Source organism: Podarcis pityusensis (assembly GCF_964106645.2).
Source record: "Podarcis pityusensis genome assembly, chromosome: 12".
Classification (NCBI taxonomy): Eukaryota; Metazoa; Chordata; class Lepidosauria; order Squamata; family Lacertidae; genus Podarcis; species Podarcis pityusensis.
This window is the reverse complement of record NC_138037.1, coordinates 27,827,104-27,850,911: the sequence shown is the minus strand read 5'-3', so window position 1 is coordinate 27,850,911 and position 23,808 is coordinate 27,827,104. Positions and strand designations below refer to the sequence as shown.

Here is a 23,808-nt window from a genome sequence, read left to right as displayed (position 1 = left end):
CCTCTCTAGACATTCTCTGCTGCATATGAATTATTCTCAACCTTGCAAAAGTGAAGTGTCAGATTGTTTGGGAGTCTTATTGACTGTCTAGCCAGGTGTTTAATGCTGCTGGTGCACTTGGCAGGGGGAACTGATAGGAAGCAAAAGAAGTAAAGTCTCAAAATAGTATTGAAAAATGTTAAAACCCTTTCTTAAAGTTCTGAGACTTTGCTTATTCTTCTTCGTGAAACAATGAAATGCTCAACGCAGGTGGTAAGGTCAGGTAGCCTGCTGTCTTTTCAGTTAATATCTCCACTGGACTACTCACAAGTGAAATTCAGATCTATCCCGAAGTATTAGGAGTATATAATATGGGGAATGGATTAATTGACTGTGAATATGCTGTAGCACAAGCTAGAAAATTGCAGATTCAAGTTTTTCCTTCCCTAACAACATGAAATTGGAAAGAGAAGCAGAAATGGGGGATGAAGGGAGTAATCAGACTTTCTTATACTTATATCAAAGTTCAACATTTTAAATGAAAACTGGGAATCTTGAGTATTATGGTTCCTTTCAGGCACAACTCAAGCATGGATTGACCACAAGGAAGGTAATGAAGATAAAGACATATGAGATACTTGAATATATAGCAGTAAAGATTTATTTGTGAAAAGGCATGCTTAGGAGATGATAATATACAAGCCATCAATATTTTCAATACCATTTTGTTGCCTCTGTGTTGTGAGGAGAAAATCATAATAGATTCAAGTGATCTGTGGGCAGACAAATTAAGTCATTGGTTACACCATGTGTGGAACTCCAGACCCTCTAGCAGGGGTAACACACATGGAGCCCTCCATATGTTTTTTTAGACTACTCTCCCATTATTCCTGACCATTTTATTGATATGAGTGGTATGCACATTTATACATAATATAAATAATGAGCTCTCATAAGGATGATTCTTTAAAACATGAGGCCACTGTAATACTGAAACTTCATTCCTTCTGATGACAGTATAAATATATACATTGGCTACAAACAATAAAAATCTGACTGACAGGCTGACAAAAATATATGAAGAAGGGAGGGTGAAACATGAATGTAAGATAATTGATCCTGACTGAAAACTGAAAGTATTGTCTCTTAGCTGCGTGTATATATTTTCTAGCCGTGCCACTATGCAAGTAAGCATCCTTTTATGCTGTCTTCATTTGAAAAACAGAAGCAAAGTCTTGGGAGGACAGAGAGAAAAGGTTCTAAGCAAATATAAATTGGTTCAAGGTTGAACCCCAGAAGGAACCTGGGGAAGCAAGGGGCCAAGTGTGCTGATTTCTAAAGTTGTACTTCAATGCAAAACGGAACAAAAGCTTGAAAGGCAAGCAAGGGCTAAATGGTTTAGAGGATCAAGTGAAGGACTTGTGCTTTGTTCCTATGGTGATATGACCTATCCCAAGGTAAGATGTTTTAACTATTGCAGAGTTTAAAGTGCTACACTGAGCTTGTTATGCTACCGTGTTGTAGAAAGCTGCTTTATGGAGTGAACATAAGGACATACGACAAGGCCTCCTGGAACAGACCAAAGGCCCACCACAGTCCAGGATCCTGTTCTCACAGTGGCCAGCCAGATCCCTGTGCGAAAGCCGGCAAGCAGGACACTGGAGAGAGATTTAGGGGAGCGCAACCAGTTCTCACTGGGCACTGAGTCAAGAGGACACTGCGAGGTACACCGCAACAATGACGAACAGTGGAAGTTGAGAGGTGGTTGTGGTCTGCTGAATTTTGGCATTGCACAGGGCGCTGCTGGAATTTGAAAGCCCAAAGTCCACAACAACACCCTCCCTACTTGTGCTGCCGAGCAAGTGGTATTTAGAGGCATACTGGGTTTTTTATAGTGGAGATTGTACATAGGCATCACAACGAGAAGCCATTGGTAGCTAATGTCATTTTAGAGGGATAGATGAGCACTAAGCCTGTAAATATATCCCCCCCATTACTCTTTAGTGGCTCAAAATGGGCAGGTGGGGCACCAGTGATGTCATAACCACCATGGGCCCATGAGATTCAGGCAAGCTGCATACCATACAGTCACAATTACAACAGATGCTATAGAATGGATAGGAGCAAATCACATTTTCCCAGTGGCAAAACATTGCAGTTCAAGTGTTGGGAATATGCTGTTTTCCCTGTTATCAAAAAACGCTGCCTGGAGAAAAGACTTTTGTTTTTCAAAATTGAAAAACCTATTATCTGGAAAGGCCTTTAGGTACAAGTTGGCTGCTGAAGGTGTTATGTCCCTGCTCATCTTTTTTGATGCTACAGATCAACACTTGCTGCTCTCCGGGAACTTGCTGATATCTGTTGACCCCCAAAGTGCTTGGAAGCAGGCAGGTGGGCTGTAGATAACATCAGGTTGGTCTAATCGCTGGAGAGCTGTGTTGCTGCATGGACAGAAGGTTTTGAGGACTGAATGTTTATGTAACTTGGCTCAAGTTCAAACTGCTGCAACAGTCCGCTAGGACCTAGCAACTAGGAAATCCCATTTGGATTGAAGGGAGCTAGTGCAAGACAGTTAATCTCTTATATCCCTCTGGAACACCTATTTCAAGGGGATATTCAGAGGAGAAATTTGAGGTGCATTTGTTGAGGGCCTGGGATTTTTAGAAATTAGAACCTGGATGCAGAATATGCTTAATAGAGTTTATTGTTTCGATTCCTCCCTTATATGTAGCCCACAAAAAGACTCCCGTACTTCCTTCTAGAATTATCCTTCCCGTCTCTAGGACAAACTAGCTAGCTTCTGACTCTGAAGTACAGGTTTGGATCAATGAATGGCTCTGTCACAAACATTGTGGTGATGCTGATTGTGCCCACTGCTGATGTGGTAATTGGTATTGATGCGGTAATTGGTACACAACATTTAGAAGACATCTGAAAGCAGCCCTGTATTGGGAAGTTTTTAATGTTTGACGTTTTTATATGTACCGTAAGCTGCCCAGAGTGCCTGGGGAAACCCAGCCAGATGGGCGGGATATAAATAATAAAATTGTTATTATTATTATTACTGGATTTCTTACCTTTTGAGAAGCACAGGATTACAACACTGTTTTCTGTTCAGTTGTTGCACAGGATGTGACAGCCTGTTGTTTAGAAAAGTTGGCCATGGGAAGAAATAAGAGATTATTTTTATCACACCCTGAGCTGTGTATTATTTCAGATTCCTTTCAAGCAACTGTGCATGGCAACCGCTGCATGCTGGCCTTTGGAAACCACTCCTTTTCTTTGGAAAACGCATCTCTGTGCTGAGCATTGAATTTGGAGTGACCTTCTTGCCATGCAAGAAAGCCTAGTGTGGAACCCTAACCCTTCAAGCCCTTCAAAAGCAACTGCCTGCCACAGCTTCTCTGTTTTGATCTTTACTGGCTTTCAATAAAACTGATGTAGGGTTTCCACTAGGCATAAGGTAAAAGAGTCGGTTTCTATGGAAATCCATTCAGCACTATTATATTCCCTAACTACTGCTTTGTGGAACATTTTGCAGAAATTTGAATAACTGTTAATTTAATAGGATTCGGGTTAAAAAATGAAGTGTTTCTGACTGTCATGCAGCTGCTATGGACTTCATGTTACGCAGTTAATAGCCTGTTTTCTTTCAGTGTAATTTAACAGCAGGATCAAGAGAACTGGAACGTGGGAGAGGGAGGAGAGTTCAAGGCTTTTTAAATAGTTTAGTGTTGTATTTGAATGAGCCCTTCGTTGGTGCATCCATCTCAAACCAGTTTACTTTGGGGAAAGAGGGAAGTGCATATTATTCATTTCAAATCCTAAGACATTCATGGCAAGAAATATCAGTGCCAACTTTTCCACAAAAATGCATTTGTCTCTAACCTCTCTCTTGGTTTATGTGAAAGGAATGAACAGCATATTGTTACTACAGTTTTTAAATTTACTTTTTGCATACCTACCTTCTATGGTGCTTTGTAGTTGGGATGGGCAGCTGTCCTCCTGTTCACACCTAAATGAGTCAGTGCGTTGCATGTCTTCCAAGCAAATGCTTACCAAGCCTCAAGGACCCTTCAGAAGTGTCTTCTGCTCCCTCCAAGACAAAGAAACTTAACCCAGGCGCAGGGGGAGGCAAAGACAATGGGCACTTACCTAATTCTCTGGATCACCTTTTCCTGCCAGATAATGGCTTACCCCAATCCTGCTCACAAATATTCAGGGAGGGGTGTTCAAAAGTACATGGTCAAGAAACCCCTATTTAAAAGTCAGGCTATCTGTTCCTTATAAGGGTTCAGTTCATTGGCCGTCAGCCTTCTGTGGTGCAGATGTTAACAAGGAACAGAATGTGACTGATGGCCACAGGTGCTGGTGAATTTCCAGCTGCGAACACATATTGGAACTGAAAGATTCTGGAAAATGCTTCTTGGTGTGCCACCAGCACTGCAGTTTTTATACCGAGGCTTACCTAAAAAATAGGGCCTTAAGGTAAAGTCCAGGGGTTTTCATTTATGTGCCACAGCGTGACACTGTCACATCAAGTACTCAAAGGACTTAGACCATACATAATTCAGACCACAGCTGAATGTGTTTCTCAAGGATGATACACAATGTAGTTGCCTGTAAATAAATTGGGTAAACTGGAGAGCATGTTATTCATTGGCAAGCTGTGTTGTCTGGCCTGACTTGGATATTCCACATTAAAATTAGTTTTCTGATGTGGCTGCACCCTTGTAAAAATTGATTTAGTGTATTTCAGAGGTTTTTACAGTGTATTTTGTCTGTGGCCTCTCATTCTGCAGGGTGAATTTATAGCAGGGTGGGTTTAATTTATAACTGCTGCTATAGGAGGAATTCCAAACGGATGCCTAAGCAAGCCGTGCTTATTGGGGGTCAGAAAGGACTTCTCTCCCCCCCCCTTCCTGCTTTCTTTCCGAAATCAAAGAGCTCCACAAGTTAAATGTTTGGTTTTGTTGACATTTTTGACTGATCCCACTATACTTAGAGGAGACATGCAAATCAGTTGTGCAACTCACCTCACCTCTTTGATCCACTGCTTGTTCTAGGTATGTGAGGGTGTTTCATCAAACTCACTGGGTCTCTGGGATGCAGGTTCATTCACACTTAGCTCAGTCTGCTGTTGCCTTACCTGCTGCAAGGGGGTAAGATTTGCTAGCGACTGCTGGTCTGTAACAAGTAGAAGCACAAATTGCTCGTTCTGCAGTTGGCCAGTGGAGAGGTACACCCACACCCCTCAGAATCTGACCAACGAAGGCATGAAGGAGCAACTCTTGAGGGCATGATGATTATTGCTTCTGTGCAATTGCCATCCATTGCTTGCTTCTCCTCTTCCTCTTCCGGTCCACCTCCCCACCCAGACTGACCTGAGAGTGCACAGCCACCAATAAAAGCACAGCATCCAGCTGCCCCATTGGGAGGAAAGGGCACAGTGCACAGGTCTCCCAAAATCACAACTGCAACATTTGTGGGGCTTTGAGGAAAATATCTGGAATATGAACCCTGTTAGCCTATAGCTGTTGCTTTATGGGTGGGTGGAGAATGGTTAGAAAAGTGTTATGTACTGAAGTTCTCACCCTGGGCCAGCAGGGGGATACTGTAGATAGTTTTCACTCAGGTCCACATATGCAAATAAGGGGTTGAAAGTGACGTTCAGTGATTGGATAGTTACAGAAAGTGGTTACTGTTGCGTTCTAGTGGAGCTCTATATAAGCAGGCTGGCTGAACCCTTCAGCTCAGTTCTGTTCTGGCCTGTGAATAAACAAGAGCTGTTTAAAGAATCGCTGTGTCGTCTGATATGTTCACCCACAACTTAACAAAAAGGAAGTACTTAACAAAATAGGAAGCCTATTTTCTTGCTGTCTTAACAACAACAACAACAACAACAACAACAACAACAACGATGCTCGGCTTAGGAAAGATGAGAGTTGTCCCCCCCCCCCTGTTCTTTATAAAAACTTGATAAGGTAAAGCAAAACAAGAGCAGCCGCCAAAATGTTCTTCTGTGGTTCCGCGCTGCAATGATTCATTTTATTTCCACTGACTATACTGTCTGTTTGGGTACACACAAATTAATGTCTCATTTGGGAGCACTTGCCTCCTGACAGCTGAGAGAGAGAGAGAGAGAGAGAGAGAGAGAGAGAGAGAGAGAGAAGAATATGTTCACAAGTGTTAGGACCTGAAATATAAGGAATGTGCAGGAACAATAAATGTCTGCAGATGCTGATAGCTCCTCTGGAGCATGTTTGGCTTAGGAAGCCTCTGTGAAATCAGGACTAGAGTTTCCCAAACTTAACATGTTGGTGTTCCCATGGAGCAAAATCTCCTCCTTCCAGCTGCTCAGTTGCGATGCAGCTAAAAATATATCATCACCTCCCATAGTGTTCCCTTTCTTATGCCAGCGACTGATGGAGATGTTCCAGGGGAATGCGATCAGTAAGTGGGAAACTGTGGAAAGTATTGTATTATTGTGATGTACCTTGATAAGAGGGAGGCTGGTGCAGGAAGGGATCCCAGGCTCTTAAAATGTTTTTTAAGTGTGCCGCTGTGATTTTGCATTATTATTGTTAATATTATTGTGTTTTTGCTTGTGTCAGTGAAGGAGGTGGGAGGAAGGAAACAGTGCTGGGGAAGGGACACATAAAAACGCAGAGAAGAAGCAGGGAGTTACTGAAGTCTGGAAGCATCTTGGGTTGCAGTGTGTCCCCTCTGGAAATCTGATGTGGGGTAGAGGATCTGCTGATAGAAGTGCCCTGCTGCTGTCTTCCACCTGTGCTCAACTTTGAATAAATCAAATAGTGCAAGCATGCCGTAAGTCTCCAGTGATCTTATCTCCTCCTAAGGAAATCAGGACCTGTTGCCCCTGGAATGTCTCACCATTCAGAAGTCAGGAGCACATAGCGACTGCAGCCAGAGAAGGGTTCCTCCATTATCGAGCTGATACTTGGTATGCTGCTTCAACCGTGACTGAGGTGCCAGGGACCCTGAGAAATACAATTTTCGGGGCATTTGGATCTTACAGCAGCTCTGAATATATGTGAGTGGCGTGCAATATCATTTCAGTTTCACTCAGAAAAGCGAAGCCATTTCCTCAGCTCATATAGTTGAGCCCAACTGTGAATAAAGCCCATAATGTTTAACCCTTTAGTAGATGGTGTTGTTATCTGAATAAGTGTGAGGCTAAATGAAATGTTATCAACGTTGGCCTACGGATTCGACATGCTCTGTGACTACTGAATAACAAGTGCGATCTGAGATAAGTAGTCTACAGTGCATTGTGCAAAAAAAGCTTGCCTTCCTTGGTTCCCAGCTTCATGTTACAGGGAAGGCTGTGCACATGAATGACTGGCCATGCCTACTGCTACTCTTGCAGTTGATCCCTTAAGCCTAGAGCTTCAATAGGAAAGACTGTAGCCAGGGCTGTCTTTAGCATATGCGCCGCCGGTGTGCAATGATCCGCCCAACGCCCCCAAATTTAGTGCTGCCCACGTCTATAGCCAGGATAGACTTCTCTGCGGTTGCAGGTGAGGCCATGGCGATGGCGATGACCTCCTCTTCTGAGTCTCGCTGCCGTCGCCCCTCAAGAACTGGGCACCCGAGCTCCACAAAGGCGCACAGCTTCACATCCAGGTGCTTTTAAAATCTTCCCAGGAGGAGGAAGGAGAAGAAGAGGGACACAGCAGCCACGCTGATGGGCGAGAGAGCAAAGTCTCTCCATGCAAGCATGACTCTGGGGAGGAGAAAGCAGCCAGGGTGGAGACGGCAACGGCGGATGGCTTTGAATGTCAGCTTGATCAAAATTATTTTTTATTTCATAACAGGTAGATAGTTAAGAGCTTAGGTGGCTTCAGTGGCAGGTGCCAGACCCCCCCAGAATTCAGCGCCTGGATGCCCCGCACCCCTTGCACCCCCGTGTAAAACGGCCGTGACTGTACCTCAGTGGTAGAGTATTGCTTTGCGTGCAGATGATCCCAGGCAGGACAGGGAAAGGCACTGGTCTGAAACTTTGGAAACTGCTGCCAGTCAGTGTAGAAGAAGAAGAGTTTGGATGTGATATCCCACTTTATCACTACCTGAAGGGGTCTCAAAGCGGCTAACATTCTCCTTTTCCTTCCTCCCCCACAACAAACACTCTGTGAGGTGAGTGAGGCTAAGAGACTTCAGAGAAGTGAGACTAGCCCAAGGTCACCCAGCAGCTGCATGTGGAGGAGCGGGGAAGCGAACCCGGTTCACCAGATTACGAGTCTACCGCTCTTAACCACTACACCACACTGTAGACAATGCTGAGCTTGAGAGGCCTATGCTCTGACACAGAATAAGGCAACTTTGTATGTGTACATTCACTTGATTTTGGGGGGGTACAGCAGGTCAGATAGCCAAAGGTAAACCCCAATTTAAACCGAACAGTGGTTTGCCTTTAAAGCAGTAAGAATGCTCTGAAGAAAATACTCAACAAATCTTTGGTGATGTAGAGAGGTGTATTTATGGTGTCTGTCACTCCTGGACAGAATAGATTTGTTGCCACCACCCACTCTTCCAGAAGTCGCTTTGCCTTCCCTTGCCCAGGAATCCAAGTCCGCTTTTTCTTTTTCTTATAGCCCCCGCAGGTCTGTTGGCCTTTTCTCCTTTCGTATTTCCTTCACCAATCCCTTGCAATAAGAATCTCTTCTTGTCCCTTTCAATCTGACACGGCTCTCACCCATACGTGCATATAATCACTTGTTGGGTGCCGATTGTATTCTTGTGTATTGGCCAGGCAGTTGACCATCACTAAGCAACATAATTTGAAGAAGCAATTCAGGTGCAGATTGTAGCTTGGGTCATAAATATGATGAATCCCAACAACACAGATTGGTTTTCTTCTCCCCCCCCCCCTTTATTTTTACCAGGGCTTTGTTGGGAAGACAAAACAATTCACAAAAAGACAATAAAGGTAAAGAAGTACTCTTATGAGTAGAGTTGGAAAACTTCATTCATCTACAGTTTTGTACACGTTACTAAATATTCAGCAAGTATAACTCGTTTGTTAGCTGGAGAACTTCTCTCGTCCAAACCTGGAAGATTGGCTCTGCTTCATTTCATAGACTTGGTTTTCATTCTGTCATGCCACATGTTTCCTTCCCTGATGGGGCCATTACCCCTTTTCAGTAGAAAACTGCCTTATTCCAGGTTACCATTCTGTTTGTCCATCTAGGCCAGGCATGTCCAAAGTCCGTTTCAGGGGCCTAATCCAATCCTTAAAAAAGCTCAACAAGATCTATCTATCTAGATCTATCTATCAGGGACTCTCCAGTATTTTAGGCAAGTCTTTCCCATCACCTTTCACCTGATCCTTCCTACCTGGAAGGACTAGCAGCTGAACCTGAGACCTTCTGCATGCCAAGCATGTGCTCTCCCCACTGCATTATGGTTGGAGAGGATGCATTATGGTAAGGAAGAGTACAAGAATCTGGCAGAAGCATTTGGCTTTATATAGTGCAGGCAGAAATAACACCTTTTCTCTTGCTTTTAGCCCCCCTGAATTAAAACCCCTAATTTTATTAGATAATAATAATAATAATTTATTATTTGTACCCCGCCCATCTGGCTGGGTTTCCCCAGCCACTCTGGGCGGCTTCCATAGGAACCAAAAATACACTAAAATATCACACATTAAAAACTTCCCTGAACAGGGCTGCCTTAAGATGTCTTCTGAATGTCAGGTAGTGATTTATTGCTTTGACATCTGATGGGAGGGCGTTCCACAGGGCGGGCGCCGCTACCGAGAAGGCCCTCTGCCTGGTTCCCTGTAGCTTTGCTTCTCGCAATGAGGGAACCACCAGAAGGCCCTCGGTGCTGGACCTCAGCGTCCAGGCAGAACGATGGGGGTGGAGACGCTCCTTCAGGTATACTGTGTTACGATATGGATGCAATGCAGCTGCAAACTGCTAGCTTGAAAACATCACATGATGGGAATGTTGGGACTGTCCGTGGGAAACAGAGGGACAGTCAGTTCACAGGGCAATGCACCGGAATTAGCTCAGAGTGTAATATGAGCTCTTCCTCTTGCTCTTGTACAGGAAGTACAGGAAGTCTTTCTCTCTCGACTGCTGGAGTTTGAAGAGAGCAGACATGTTTTCTGTAATGCTGCAAAGACAGAAATAAAGGCATGTAAATACATTTCTGTCTATCTCCTTTCCCTGCCGGGAGAGCAGGAGGGAGGGGGTGTGTTCTTCCCAGGCTGAGAAGAATCACCTATCGTGACCTAGCCTGGATCTTGCTGGGGAATGCAGCCAGGAAGGTCAACAGGAGATCAAGCCGGGTGCCTGGGAGTGTTGCCAGTTACTCCCGATATAGGCTTGATTTTCGACATACTAGGCCGAGGCCGTTTAGGGCATTAAAGGTCAACACCAGCACTTTGAATTGTGCTCGGAAACATACTAGGAGCCAATGTAGGTGTTTCAAGACTGGTGTTATGTGGTCTCAGCGGCCGCCCCCAGTCACCAGTCTAGCTGCCGCATTCTGGATTAGTTGTAGTTTCTGAGTCACCTGCCTCAGTTTCTGAGATGCCTGCCTACCAAAAATTGTCCCCAAGTTTGACCTTTTATTTCAAAATGTTTATTAAAAATGTTTCTAAAAAGGCACAATTTGTTTTTAACCCATTTGTGTTATTTGTCATCAACGCTGAATATTAATTAAAAAGCTAATGGGTGTTACTAAATGTCACCCACTAACCAGATGACCAGTGTCTGTTAGAGAGCCTATCCTTCCATGATGGCAAGAGATCCGTCCCAGCTGGCAGCTTCTCTGCTTTGCATTCTTTTCTTTTTCTCCCCCAAATGGAAATTGTAATTGTAAAATGTGCGAGCCACTCAAAGCCCCTGGGATAAGGATGAGAAAGGAATACAAATGGAAAAGATCAAGCTCTTAAAACCAGAATAGCTGGCTCCGTGCAATTTACATAAAGTTTTCAATTGATTCCATATTGGGTAGTAAGGAAGAATCCTGGATACAGAAATGCATATACCTATGTAGTGCTACTGTGAGCATCCACAAGCACCTGCCTGCCCAACAGATTGTTGGTCTGTCAGCTTTTCAGTTGGGGGAGTTTATGGGTCTGAAGCCAAACCTCATTCCTGCACTCAAATAGAAAAGGTAGGGTTTAACAATAATTTCCCCCATGGGAATAGGCAACAGGATATCTTAATTATGACATGTTTTAGTGAATGTAGAGTTCCTTTTGCCAGAACAAAACATGCTCAGAATTTTCCCGAAGTGTAACATTTCTCCTCTCTAGCTAGCCAAAGCTGTGATTATTTAAATAGGTGTAAATTACCGAGACAGGAATGTTACAGTGTTCCGCAAAGTTGTCAAGTGATTCTGCAGCTTTGCACACTCGATCTCCATGGATAGTGAATATTTCTTCAATAAAAAAAGGCTACTGCTTGCTGAAACTAGCTTTCTGCCAGATGGGAAATAACTCGGTGGTCGCATAAAGTGCACCTCATTATATAAAGTGATGGTGTGATGCACAGATTTCCATAGACTGTTCTTTCAGAAATTGATCCTTTCGCCCTCCCTTTCACCCTTGACAGGGAGAATACAAACATCCTCAGCATTGGCACCAGTAATTTTGCAAGTTGAAACAGCATCTTGCCTTCCATGATGGCAGGGCCAGCTCTACTATTACTAGGATGAAGTAGTTACTTCAGGCAGTAGATGCTGGTGGGAGTAGCTGTGAGTCATTGGAGGGCAGAGCTGTGTGTGCCAAGTGTTAGGTTGTGGGTGAACATATCAGACGACACAGTGATTCTTCAAACAGCTCTTGTTTATTCACAGGCCAGGACAGAACTGACAGGACAGAACAGGTTTCAGTCAGCCTGCTTATATAGAGCTCCAGTACAATGTAACTGTAACAATTTTCTAAAACTATCCAATCACTGAACATCACATTCGATCCCTTATTTGCATAACTATCTACAGTATCCCCCTGCTGGCCCAGGGTGAGAACTTCAGTACATAACACCAAGTGGTCTGGTCTTTGCCCCTTAAGCTATAGGGAAAGGGCATTAGGTCAGTGGTAGAGGACCCATTTTAAGATTGTAAGAACCATATGATTCAGCCTTTTGATGAATCATGCAAAAGGCCCATCTATCTATTATGCCATTCTCACCATGGCCAGCCACACATGTCCATGGGGAGCCCACAAGCAGACCCTAAGCACAATGGCGCACACACCGCCTCTGATTTCCAGCAGCTGGTGTTCAGAGACATGCGTTCTGCATGCAGAAGGTCCCAGGTTCAATTCTAAGCATCTCCAAATAGGACTGAGAGAGGCACCAGTCTAAAACTTTGGGGAGTCACGGCCAGTCAGCACTGAGCTAGATGGATTGGTGTTCTAATTCCGCATCAGGCAACCTCTGCTATGCCCAATTTCTGCCTTAAGCCAATTAACTGCTGGATGAGATCAGCCCCATTAAAGTGGGATTCCGGGAAAATATAACGAATTGAAAAAGATGTTTAGATTTTCATTTGAAAAAAACCCAGAATCCTTTCTCCTAGGTATCATGTCAGAGGAAATAAAAAGAACGGTCAGACCAATGTTTATGTATGCAACTACGGCGGCAAGGTTATTGATTGCCAAAAATGGGAAAAGCAGCAGCGTCCCAACTAAAAGAGACTGGTCATCTAAAATGTTGGAATGTTGGAAAAAATATTCCAATGCTCCCTGCTTTTCTATGGGATTTGTCCGAATCTAATGCACATCCCTGGCAACTATCACTGTGGGCAGCTGTTACTATCCCCAGTGGACGAGACCATGCATACAATTGATCTGCCCAGTGGTTTAAAATCCGGCTCTGTGAATCTGCTTTCAACCTCCTTCCTAGTCTTGTTTGTTGTTCTTAAATTTGTTACGCTAGCTCTCCCAAAATGGTTGGACAGTTCAGCATATAGATGGTTCAGAAATCCAACTGTGCTTTGTAGCCAAGCATATTTTAGGATCCTATTTGTTAAATGGCTGCCAATTCTCGTCCCTGCACCAGAGATCCGTTGGTACAATTTAGTGCTAGCAATTCTCCTTACTAGGACGGCTTATCTGGAGGAGGGAGGACCTCCCATTGACCTTAGTGAGAACTTTGCTCAAATAAACCCTGCCGCATCAAGCCTCAGAGAATGCTACTCAATAAATCAATTTTAATGAATTCATCAGAGATGTGCCACAAACTCTGATTCAGTTCATATCTCCCACAATCTAATTATAAATCATTAGCTATCTAATCATGAAGGTAATTAAAATAGAATTAATAGCATACATCACTGCAGTCCCCAAATCCTAGGGTTACTTTGTTAAGCTAAATTATGGATGGCAAAAATTGATGGAATAAATATTATTTATGGGCCACTAAAACAAGGTAGGGATATGTATATACACTGTTGCTGTATGTAGGTTTTATTTTATTTGTTTTTATCATATATATTGGAAATGTACATCCACGTTTTTTTCCTTTAAATTTTTTTGGCCGCCCCCCAAAAGAGTGGGGCCCTAGGCTATAGCTTGTTTAGCTCATATGTCAATCCGGCACTGGTTGCCAGTATTAAATAAATGGTGAATTAAAAGTTTATAATGTCATATCTTGACTAGTTATATAAGCGACATTATTACCCTGAATATAAGATGACTGTGCTGAGTTTTGTTGTTTTTAGCCGGGACCCATTTGACTATGTATGCTGCAGGGACATTTGATTTGTTTTTCTTAAGAGAGCAGCCTCCCTGTGCCCAGGCACAAGATGGCTTTTGACAAACTGCTTTCAGAATTAGTTTGTGTTGGTCCCGTGAGGTTTCTGCTGTTTAAAGTTTTAGAAGCGAAGACATTAAAATCCCACCTAAATTAGTTCTTTGGGTCTTAGCATATGCTTTCCATGGATCCTAAGATGGGATTGTTGAGGCTTAATGTACCAGTATAGGTACTTTTGAATACTGCATAAGGCACTCGCCGTTTAAATCACGTAAAAGTTGTTTTCCTTATTGCTATTTTGCTTTGTTGATGCAAATTTCTTTAGGGCCAGGACTGTGTACAAAGCCGCAGCGATGCGTGCCAGATAAGGATTTGGCTCCAGCTTCTCAATATAATACTTTTTCCTTCAAACTAACCTTATATGTTAAATGATGAATAAATGTGGATAACTTTCTGAATTGAATGTACCGTGGTATGGGAATATACTTACTTTTATTATGGAAATGAGAAAATGAATTATTTTCTATGGGGACTTGTATTGACTATTAAGCTGGGAGTGTGATATTCACCCTAGAACAGTACACATAATTTATTCACACAAAACTTTGCTGAAATATGCAAAATGACAGCCAGGAAAGTATCTCCTTAATTAACATTTCTAATTCTTTTTTTTTTTAAGGAACAGTTTAGAATATAAGGCTGTTAGGACGGTTTTGATTCAGGCTTCTGTGACATGCTAGTAGAATTGTGTGTCCCCACAGTAATCTTACAGGATTACATTCAAAAACTCTGAGCATTGAGGCAATTCAGTATGAAATTTCGGGCTGCAACTGAGTCTTCAGAACAAGCCTCTCAACTGACTGATTAGACAGTTTAAGCATTGGGAATAGATTAGTTTTTAAATAAGAGAATAAATTGGATGTACATAGAGTGGTAACTTATTATACAGAATAAGGACTATTGATTTGTTAGAAAATTAACTTTCTCTTGGTTGTGCTCCTGTAATTCTGCCCTGTTTGTGCAAAGCAAGATTCCCCCACTGTTGGCAACGGCTGAGAAACACATCTTGCATAGCCAGCAATGAGAGCCTTGAAGATATGGATATGGATATAAGATATACATATCTGAATGGCAGGTACTTGTTTTAGAGAACTTGATAATTACCTGTATACAGGTAAGACTAATTCAGATTTTGTCTTCTTGTTTGTTTATACAAGTCAAATTCTATTTTCTTAAAATTATGTAGAAGAATAGGTAAAGGGACCCCTGACCATTAAGTCCAGTCGTGGCTGACTCTGGGGTTGCAACGCTCATCTCGCTCTATAGACCGAGGGAGCCGGCGTTTGTCTGCAGACAGCTTCTGGGTCATGTGGCCAGCATGACTAAGCCGCTTCTGGCGAACCAGAGCAGCACAGGGAAATGCCATTTACCTTCCCGCCAGAGCGGTACCTATTTATCTACTTGCGCTTTGACATGCTTTCGAACTGCTAGGTTGGCAGGAATTATGTAGAATATTAGCATCTAAATGACAGCAAGAATCAACATGCATATATTATAAAATGTGTAAATTTTAGGAGCTTGAATTAGACTTATGTAAACAGAAAGATAGGGACGCGGGTGGCGCTGTGGGTAAAACCTCAGCGCCTAGAGTTTGCCGATTGCATGGTCGGCGGTTCGAATCCCCGCGGCGGGGTGAGCTCCCGTTGTTCGGTCCCAGCTCCTGCCCACCTAGCAGTTCGAAAGCACGTCAAAGTGCAAGTAGATAAATAGGGACCGCTTTCTAGCGGGAAGGTAAACGGCGTTTCCGTGTGCTGCGCTGGTGCCGGCTCGCCAGAGCAGCTTCGTCACGCTGGCCACGTGACCCAGAAGTGTCTCCGGACAGTGCTGGCCCCCGGCCTCTTAAGTGAGATGGGCGCACAACCCCAGAGTCGGACACGACTGGCCCGTACGGGCAGGGGTACCTTTACCTTTTTAAACAGAAAGATGTTTAAGTCTAATGCTTGAACCCTTTTCTAAAGCTGTTGCCTGTTATGTAGCTGGACACTCGTGCTCAGTGTGCTGCTATGGCCAGTCAGTCCATAGGTGCCAACTCCCTGGGGCCCCGGGTGACCGAGTACCCACAAAATTCCCCATGAAGGGACTGGGCACCCACAAATTTTGGTGCCAGGGCCATGCACGCTGCCCTAGGCACCCACAGCTGTGTGACACACCTGCCAATCACTAACCCAAAATGTCCCACTACATTCATCTAATCGTAACTGGCTCAGTTAATACTTGCCTGCTATTAAAGTAAGGTATTGGAAGAGAAGACAAAGTTAGATGTTCAATGGTGGTACCTGGATGTTCCACCTCCCTTTATTATGAGATGAGAGATGTGTTGATCTGTAAGAGATACAGTGGTACCTCAGGTTAAGTACGTAATTCGTTCTGGAGGTTCGTTCTTAACCTGAAACTGTTCTTAACCTGAGGTACCACTCTAACTAATAGGGCCTCCTGCTGCTGCCATGCCACCGTGCCGCCAGCGCACGATTTCTGTTCTCATCCTGAGGTAAAGTTCTCAACCCGAGGTACTACTTCCGGGTTAGTGGTGTCTGTAACGCGAAGTGTTTGTAACCTGAGGTGTTTATAACCCAGGGTACCACTGTAGTAAGGTAAGGACAGGTTTGTTTTACAGGTTAAAGGGTCTTGGGAGGCAGGATTAGGAAGGACTTCTGCTCCTTGAGTCCTTGAAGAGCAACTGCTGGTCAGACTCGGGAGCATTGGGCTAGATCCAGAGTGGGGAACCTTTGGCCCTCTTGATGTTGTTGAACTACAACTCACATTGTTCATAGTCATTGGCCATGATGGCTGGAGCTGATGGGAGTTGTCATTCAGCAACATCTGGAGGACCAGAAGTTCCCTACACCTGGGTCTAGATGGAACATTTACCCAACACGGCATATGAAGCATCTTCAAACATTGGTTATCTGCAGAAACCAATAAGATGTTTCTGGCATAAAGGTTTATTGTTGTACAGGTGCTTAATATAAAGCTTACTGAAGAAGATGGAAAAAGGGTGGTGGTGGTGGTGTTTGTTAAAAAAAAACCCTTATAGAAAATGGGTGAATAACCCCAGTAATCGAGACATTATAGTACTTAACAATCGAGTTGACCTCAGTTTCAAGAGATACTTACAACCTTTATCAAGATGTCTGTGATGATGTGTTAGTCCCTATGGCTTACTTAGAAAATAAGTTATGCGGAACATTTTTATAGAGAAAGCTGTTAAACAAAGAATGCTGAAGAAGCAACCGTTTCCTTTTTGGGTATTGCTAACAGCTGGAAGCTATGAATATTCTTCCTTGATTTACTAGAATTTTGTTGAAAACTTTAAACATTTATTCTTTTTTACCATTGTTTTGGTGCAAAATGAAACCTGCCTGAAAAAGTAATGGAGGAGGGAGAGGAACATTTCTGGGAGGGGCTTCCTGCTTATTATTATTTTTAATCTATAAGATTTATTACCCGCCTTTCACAATGGGCAGAGCAACATCAATTCAGCAAAACAGATAAATTATTATAATTATTTAACAAAACCCATTTGGCAAAAGCTATACAATGAAAGTGCTAGACGCACTTTTGTGGGGAGGGAGCTCCACAATTTAAGGGCTGCCACAGAGATAATTTTTTTCATGGGCTGCCATTTCCCACACAGAGCCTCTGAAGTGGAGGTTAAACATAGCCGTTGTGGCAAATACTTCAGAAATTCAGAGACATTTCCTTTCTCCAAGAAAGAAGCAAAAAATAAATAAATTGGCTCTTGTTTTCACAGAGAATATTATAACTGTATTTAATATTTTGTTGCAAGGAAACCCCCTCATGCAGAATTAAGGCATACGCAAAGAGCAGAGTAGGGCGAAACCCCTCACCTCATCCTATGACCTTTTTTGTGTCCCTTAAAGTAACGCTGTATTGGTCTGCCATTTTTTTTAAAGCCACTTCATTGCACTAGTTTTGAACTTCTGGTTTCAAGGACTAGTAGTGTGGAAGTATGTTGAAAGGCACAACACAGCACAGCCACCCAAGCAATAAGCAAAAGATAATCACGATTCTGATTAACTACTGTATTTTTTTTATACTGCTGTCCCTAATAAATGTCACATTTGGCTAATAATAAATCTGGAGACTTCTGATTTTTTTCCTTTACCCCAGTAAAGTACTTATCACAGAGCAGCCAAAATAACTTTCTGACCTTTCATCAAATCAGTCCAATCAAATTTCTAATGGCATTTTAAAGCTTCTCAAAGGAAAGATGTTTCTTCACAATTAAGTCTCGGCAATATTAATAAATCTGATATCACATTAGTATTCCAGAAAAATAAAAAATTCCTCCCCCATACTCTCTGTTCCTGTATGCATCATGCATTCATTAATTAATGAAATGGATTTCTCTAACAAAATAATAATGATAACAAGATTTCCCGTAAAACCAAAAGGGGTGGCTGTAGCTCCCTCACCCCATAATTCTACGGGAGTTAAATTGTTTTAAAAAAGATTCTTGTTTTATTTAGGAAGGTGTCTGCGCCAAGCCAAGCCTTCTAGCTTTCTGGTGACCCTATGATGGGGAGAAGGGTGGTTTTCATTATGATTCAATGGGAGAGGGAGTTTAAAGTTCTTGTGGGAGCAGCCAGGTAGCCATATGTGATTTCATAGATCGTGTGGGTTGGCTGGCAGGCATTGCAAGTTTGCTGCTCGTGAGCTGCAAGACTCCAGATAAAACCAAGGCTGAACTTTCTCCAGCTATAGTCAGAACTGGATATAATTTGGTTTTGGGGCAAGCTTCTTTCTCCCTGTCCTCCACATGCCAGTGGTGGGCAGGGCCAGGGGCAGAAGTGGGTGGAGAAAAGAATGGAATTTTTACCTTTGTGCAGCAGGTTAGTTTCCCCCCCCCACACACACACCTACCTCTGTTCTCCATTCAGGCAAGCAGGAGTCATAACCACGGACATATTTCCAGCCAGGCAAAAATATTCAAGGAAGGTGTGAAGCAAGGGCTGTGAGGGTTTTGGGAATAGAGGGTAGGGCAGTGGTGGAGAGGGGTCAGATAGTAAGGCTTTAAGGACCACATTTGGACCTTGGGCCTGAGGTTGCCCAGCCCTGTTCTGTGGACTAGGCCACCCTAGTGACTGGTGTGTGGGGGTTCATCCTACCCTTATCTTTCTCAGTTCTAGGATCTATCTCAGGGATGAGCAATCTTTATGCCATCCTCCTGATGAAGAGGTTGAACTTCAACTCTCATCTTTCCTGCCCATTGACCATACTTTTTGGGCACATAGTTCAACAACATCTGTAGGCAACAGTTTCCACACCCTTGATCTAGTGTCTGCCTACTCTATAAAGCCATGACAGGTTGTAAAAAAATTGCCAATGGCAAAGACTCCAGAATTTCCAAAGAGGACCACTACCCAATGGTATGAAGTTCTAGGAATTTGACATAAATGCTATAGGTTCCCTTCACACAAGCCCAAAGTGACCAGCTGTGTGTTATCAATACCAATTGATGCACAGGATAAATTTTATGTAAAATATCACATTCCAAGTGATCAAGGGTCACTTGGATTGACCTTCAAACATTCCAAGTGATCAAGGGTCACTTGGATTGACCGTAGATTGCGTTTCCTGACGTCTGGACTTTGCTTGTGTGGACTGACCTTCAGACTTTGAACTTTGGACCTGGCATACTGACTTGCTGCCAGGTAGGCCAGGGTTTCAGGATATAGTGCTGGAAAACTTCCTAAGTTGCAAGGAAGCTTCATAGGTTAGGGAAGAGCCACATGCTACCTGGTGCTAGACAATTCATTGACTGAGGCTGCAATCCTATACTCACTTACCTGTTCCATTCAGGGGCAGACCTCAAAAATATGACAGGACCCACAGACAATATGAAGAAAAAAAATTGGGTTCCCTCTTTGTCATCCATTGTTAAGCACCCAGGCCAAGAGGTGAGCCAGACATACAACAACAAAAGTCTAAGGTTCTTGAGCCTATTGTTGTCTATTTGGCCATGTGTGTGTATACACACTTTGTTTACAATTTAAAATTTTATTAAATTTTCTAAATATTTCTATTTCTGTTAACCTAACACAAACAGAGCTAAAATTCCAAGACACCAAGATAATAATAGCTAGATAGACCTTTAAAATAACTAGATAGGCCAGGCTTACCATACTGAACTTAAGGTAAAGGTAAAGGTACCCCTGCCCGTACGGGTCAGTCGTGTCCGACTCTAGGGTTGTGCGCTCATCTCGCTCAAGAGGCCGTGAGCCGGCGCCATCCGAAGACACTTCCGGGTCACGTGGCCAGCGTGACGAAGCTGCTCTGGCGAGCCAGCACCAGCGCAGCACACGGAAACGCCGTTTACCTTCCCGCTATAAAGCGGTACCTATTTATCTACTTGCACTTAGGGGTGCTTTCGAACTGCTAGGTGGGCAGGAGCTGGGACCGAACGACGGGAGCTCACCCCGCCGCGGGGATTCAAACCGCCAACCTTGCGATCAGCAAGTCCTAGGCACTGAGGTTTTACCCACAGTGCCACCCGCGTCCCTGCAATACTGAACTTAGTGGGACTTAATTTTGAGTAAACATGCATAGAAGTGCACAGTAAAGAGGCGAAAAACCATCATGCAGAAACACTTGGCTCTGTTAATTCTGTTAAGAGTGCCTCTTAGAGGTAATGATCTGTAATGACTCACCATAGAGCACCATTTTGGGCATACGGAGCTGATTTTCAACTGGTTGTGTAGCAATGCTCAGCTTGTATTCATTATTGCGTATGATGAAATAGTGGTTTGTGCATGAACACTCTGTTACTTTCTGGTTCTTCTTGCAACCTCCTGCAGTTTTTTAAGCACATTATTTATCTTGCTAGAGCCTTTGAGCCATGAATCATGTCAAAGTTTCAGCCGAAGCAACCTTAGTCTTGTAGTTAAAAAAGGAAAGGAGGGAAAAAAGAGCTCTTTGGATTATTTCTCCCTCTGACTGACCTTTTGCAAATGCTTGAAGGAGATTTCTTTCCCTTCCACCATTGACCAGAAAGCACCAGCAAACATCTGCTGAGGCAGCAGGACCTGAAATTCAGCCAATACATCTTCAGTTTATATTCTTCCATATATCGTACTTACATATCTGACAGGCCTTTGCACAGCAGCATAGCTGGAAATATTGCAATATATTGTCAGTGAGCTGTGTCTTACGCTTGGAGCAAGCACCAACTGAAGCATCCAGGGAAAGCTATTTTTAATAGCATCATTAGAAAGAGATTTATCTTGAGCACCCTTCAGTGTGAACAGGCTGCAGGATTATTTGAAAGGTAATTAAGCTCACCATAGTAATGCTGTTGTGTTGTTGTTGTTTTTTAAAAAAGAGAAAATATTAATCAGGTGTGTGGACATTTTTGGCGTGTATATTGACACACAAACTAAGTGAGCTACAGTTTAGGGCAGGCATCCCCAAACCCGGCCCTCCAGATGTTTTGGGACTACAACTCCCACCATCCCTAGCTAACAGGACCAGTGGTCAGGGATGATGGGAGTTGAAGTCCCAAAACATCTGGAGGGCTGAGTTTGGTGGTGCCTGGTTTAGGGTCTCAGATTATGAGGAGCCCCTGAATGAATATGAATGAATGAATGAATGAATGTCCCTAAATCTCAGCTTTTACAGAATTGGGTAAAAAATATAAACAGGTTAAAAAAGACATCATTCTGATGTGACAAAAAATATACTTAAAGGCCACACAATTATTAGCCATATTGTACTGATCATTCTTTGTAGAAATACTGTAATTTATATTTTAAAAATTGATTAAGCCAGGTATCTATACGCTGCCAAACAGCACTGGTGGCAGGTGAGGTCTGGTTCAGGCTGTGGAGCATCTTAAACTTCATATAGGTGATGGCCTAAGCAAGTCTTAGTTCAGTCCTCCTTCTGTAGTGTGAATCTACACTGGGTGAGAATGTATAAAATATTTCCTTTTTTCCCCATTAACAACATTCACACATTACACAAATGGTATGAAAGACACTCAGGCACAAGCCCACTTACCTGGGAGTAAGTCGTATTGAGCTGAATAGGCCGTTTTCTGAGTTTGTAAATTCCACCCAGAGGACTTAGTTATATGGCTAGTACAGTATATAAATATAATACATAAAAATATAAATTAAAAGGAGATGTAGGATCATAGAATTGGAAGGGACCCATCTAGTAATCATCTAGTCCAATGCAGGAATCTCAACTAAAGCATCCATGACAGACAGCCATCTAACCACTGCTTAAAATCCTCCAAGGAAGGAGAGTCTACCACTATTTGAGGGAGCCCTTTCAACTGTTGAACAGCTCTTATTGTCAGGAAGTTGTTCCAGATGTTTAGTTGGAATCTCTTTTCTTGTAACTCGAAACCATTGGTTTGGGTCCTAACCTTGGGAGCAGATGCTCCCAGGGGCTCTTATGTGGCCCTAGCCCCTTGACAGGGGTTCGGACAAGAGCCCCTGGATTCCTTTAATGGAATAGCCTTGCAGCAGCAGCATTGGAGGAGCAGGCACAGCCAATCCTTACCCCTCCACCAACCAAATTTAACCAATGCCTAACTGCAGCCTTACAAGTTGCGACGATTTTGCTACGCAGTAGGCAAAAAACCAAATGGCACTGGCCAATCAGCCAAATGGAAAAATTCCTACCAGGCCCCTGCCCCAAAGCAGACGACCCCATGACAGGCACAGCAAGGTCAACACAAACAGCCCTAAATATAGGGAGGGTGGGCGAGTGATCCGATGCATACAGCTCAACACTGCGCGCAGGGAATAAATAGCCCCTTGGCCGTCAATCATAAATTGCAACATCAAATTCTTCCCAATGACCAAGAGGTGCCCAATAAGATTCATGGCCATCCAAACTAACCCCTCCAGCAACAGAGGGATGTCTTGTTTGCATTCTGCCCATTAGCCCAGCTTGCATGCCTCCCCAGCTTTCAGACTCTATTCTCGTACATCCTCTTGCAATTTCAATATTACATTATGATTTGCAACACTGCACTCTAGCTGCACAGTTACATGCTCATCTCTTTTCCCAATATACCTGTTTGCTTGTACAATGACCTTTCTGCTGAAAAATGTCGGTTCAACGTATGTATGGTGCATACAAAACAAGAAGTGTTTGTGTCTTCATTCTATTTCTGTTTGAACACTGTTATATAAAGGTAATCTTTTTAAAAATACAGCATTTTTGCAGTCCATGTATACTCCAGGCAGTGGGGAAGGAGGGAAGAGATTAAATATCTTCCACCAGCTGCCTAAACATATTAGTTGCAGTGAGGATAATACTTAATTTCACCATAGACCTCCAGATGTTTGCATTTCACATTGTGACCTTTTACTAAAAGTTCATAGTTTTGGGGAGTTATATGGTATTCTTTACCACGGTTAATTTCCACAAATGATTTAATTTAAGCCATAAAACATTGATCAGTAGGTCTACAGGAACGAAATGAGCAATCTTCCACCTGTTCCTACTGCATTCTTTCCCAAAATACCAGCTTAATTGGTCCCCACTAGAGATCTGTCATTATAGCTGAAGTGCAAATCACTTCCGGCCAGCGGTTTAGCCTTCCCCTTTACTCATTAAAAGAACTTATGTCAGTGTACTTTAGGAAATGCTGCAGGGATTGATCAAATATAATCTGAAGGTGCTACTGCTGCAAGACTCACCCCATAAACCCAAGGGAGTGTAGTTTGATATCATGCATTGATTATTATTATTAATTATTATTTCTACCCCGCCCATCTGGCTGCAAAACATCTCATGGGGATCCACATGGCAAAGCCCACACAGTTGTGACAGTCACTCACCCCAATTTATCTATGACAAATGCAAACAATGGAATATTGAAATGACAAATGGATCATAATTCCATTACTACAGCAGGGACGCTGAAAGAAAATCAAATGACTAAACATAGCTTTCACGTCTAAGTAGCATGCAGTTATCCAGAAGCTTAAATTTTATTTTGTAATATCCACCCCATCTGGCAGAGTAAGATGAAAGCAATGCTAAACACAGTTCTTTA

The 23,808-nt window shown here is 43.0% G+C and overlaps 1 protein-coding gene across 4 annotated transcripts in view; it reads left to right on the top strand.

The window, feature by feature from the left end:
• Positions 1 to 23,808, top strand: part of CALCR (calcitonin receptor) — a 144,958-nt gene that overhangs the window by 22,062 nt on the left and 99,088 nt on the right. Inside the window, exons 1-2 of one of the 4 annotated variants that reach the window (XM_080975645.1) lie at positions 6,387 to 6,432; positions 6,840 to 7,033. The exons of 2 other annotated variants lie outside the window; for them this stretch is intronic. The gene's annotated coding sequence lies outside the window, so the exon portion shown is untranslated. Of the gene's footprint in view, positions 1 to 6,386; positions 6,433 to 6,839; positions 7,034 to 23,808 lie in introns of those variants that run through there. One more of the 4 variants, XM_080975646.1, reaches the window with a different exon arrangement.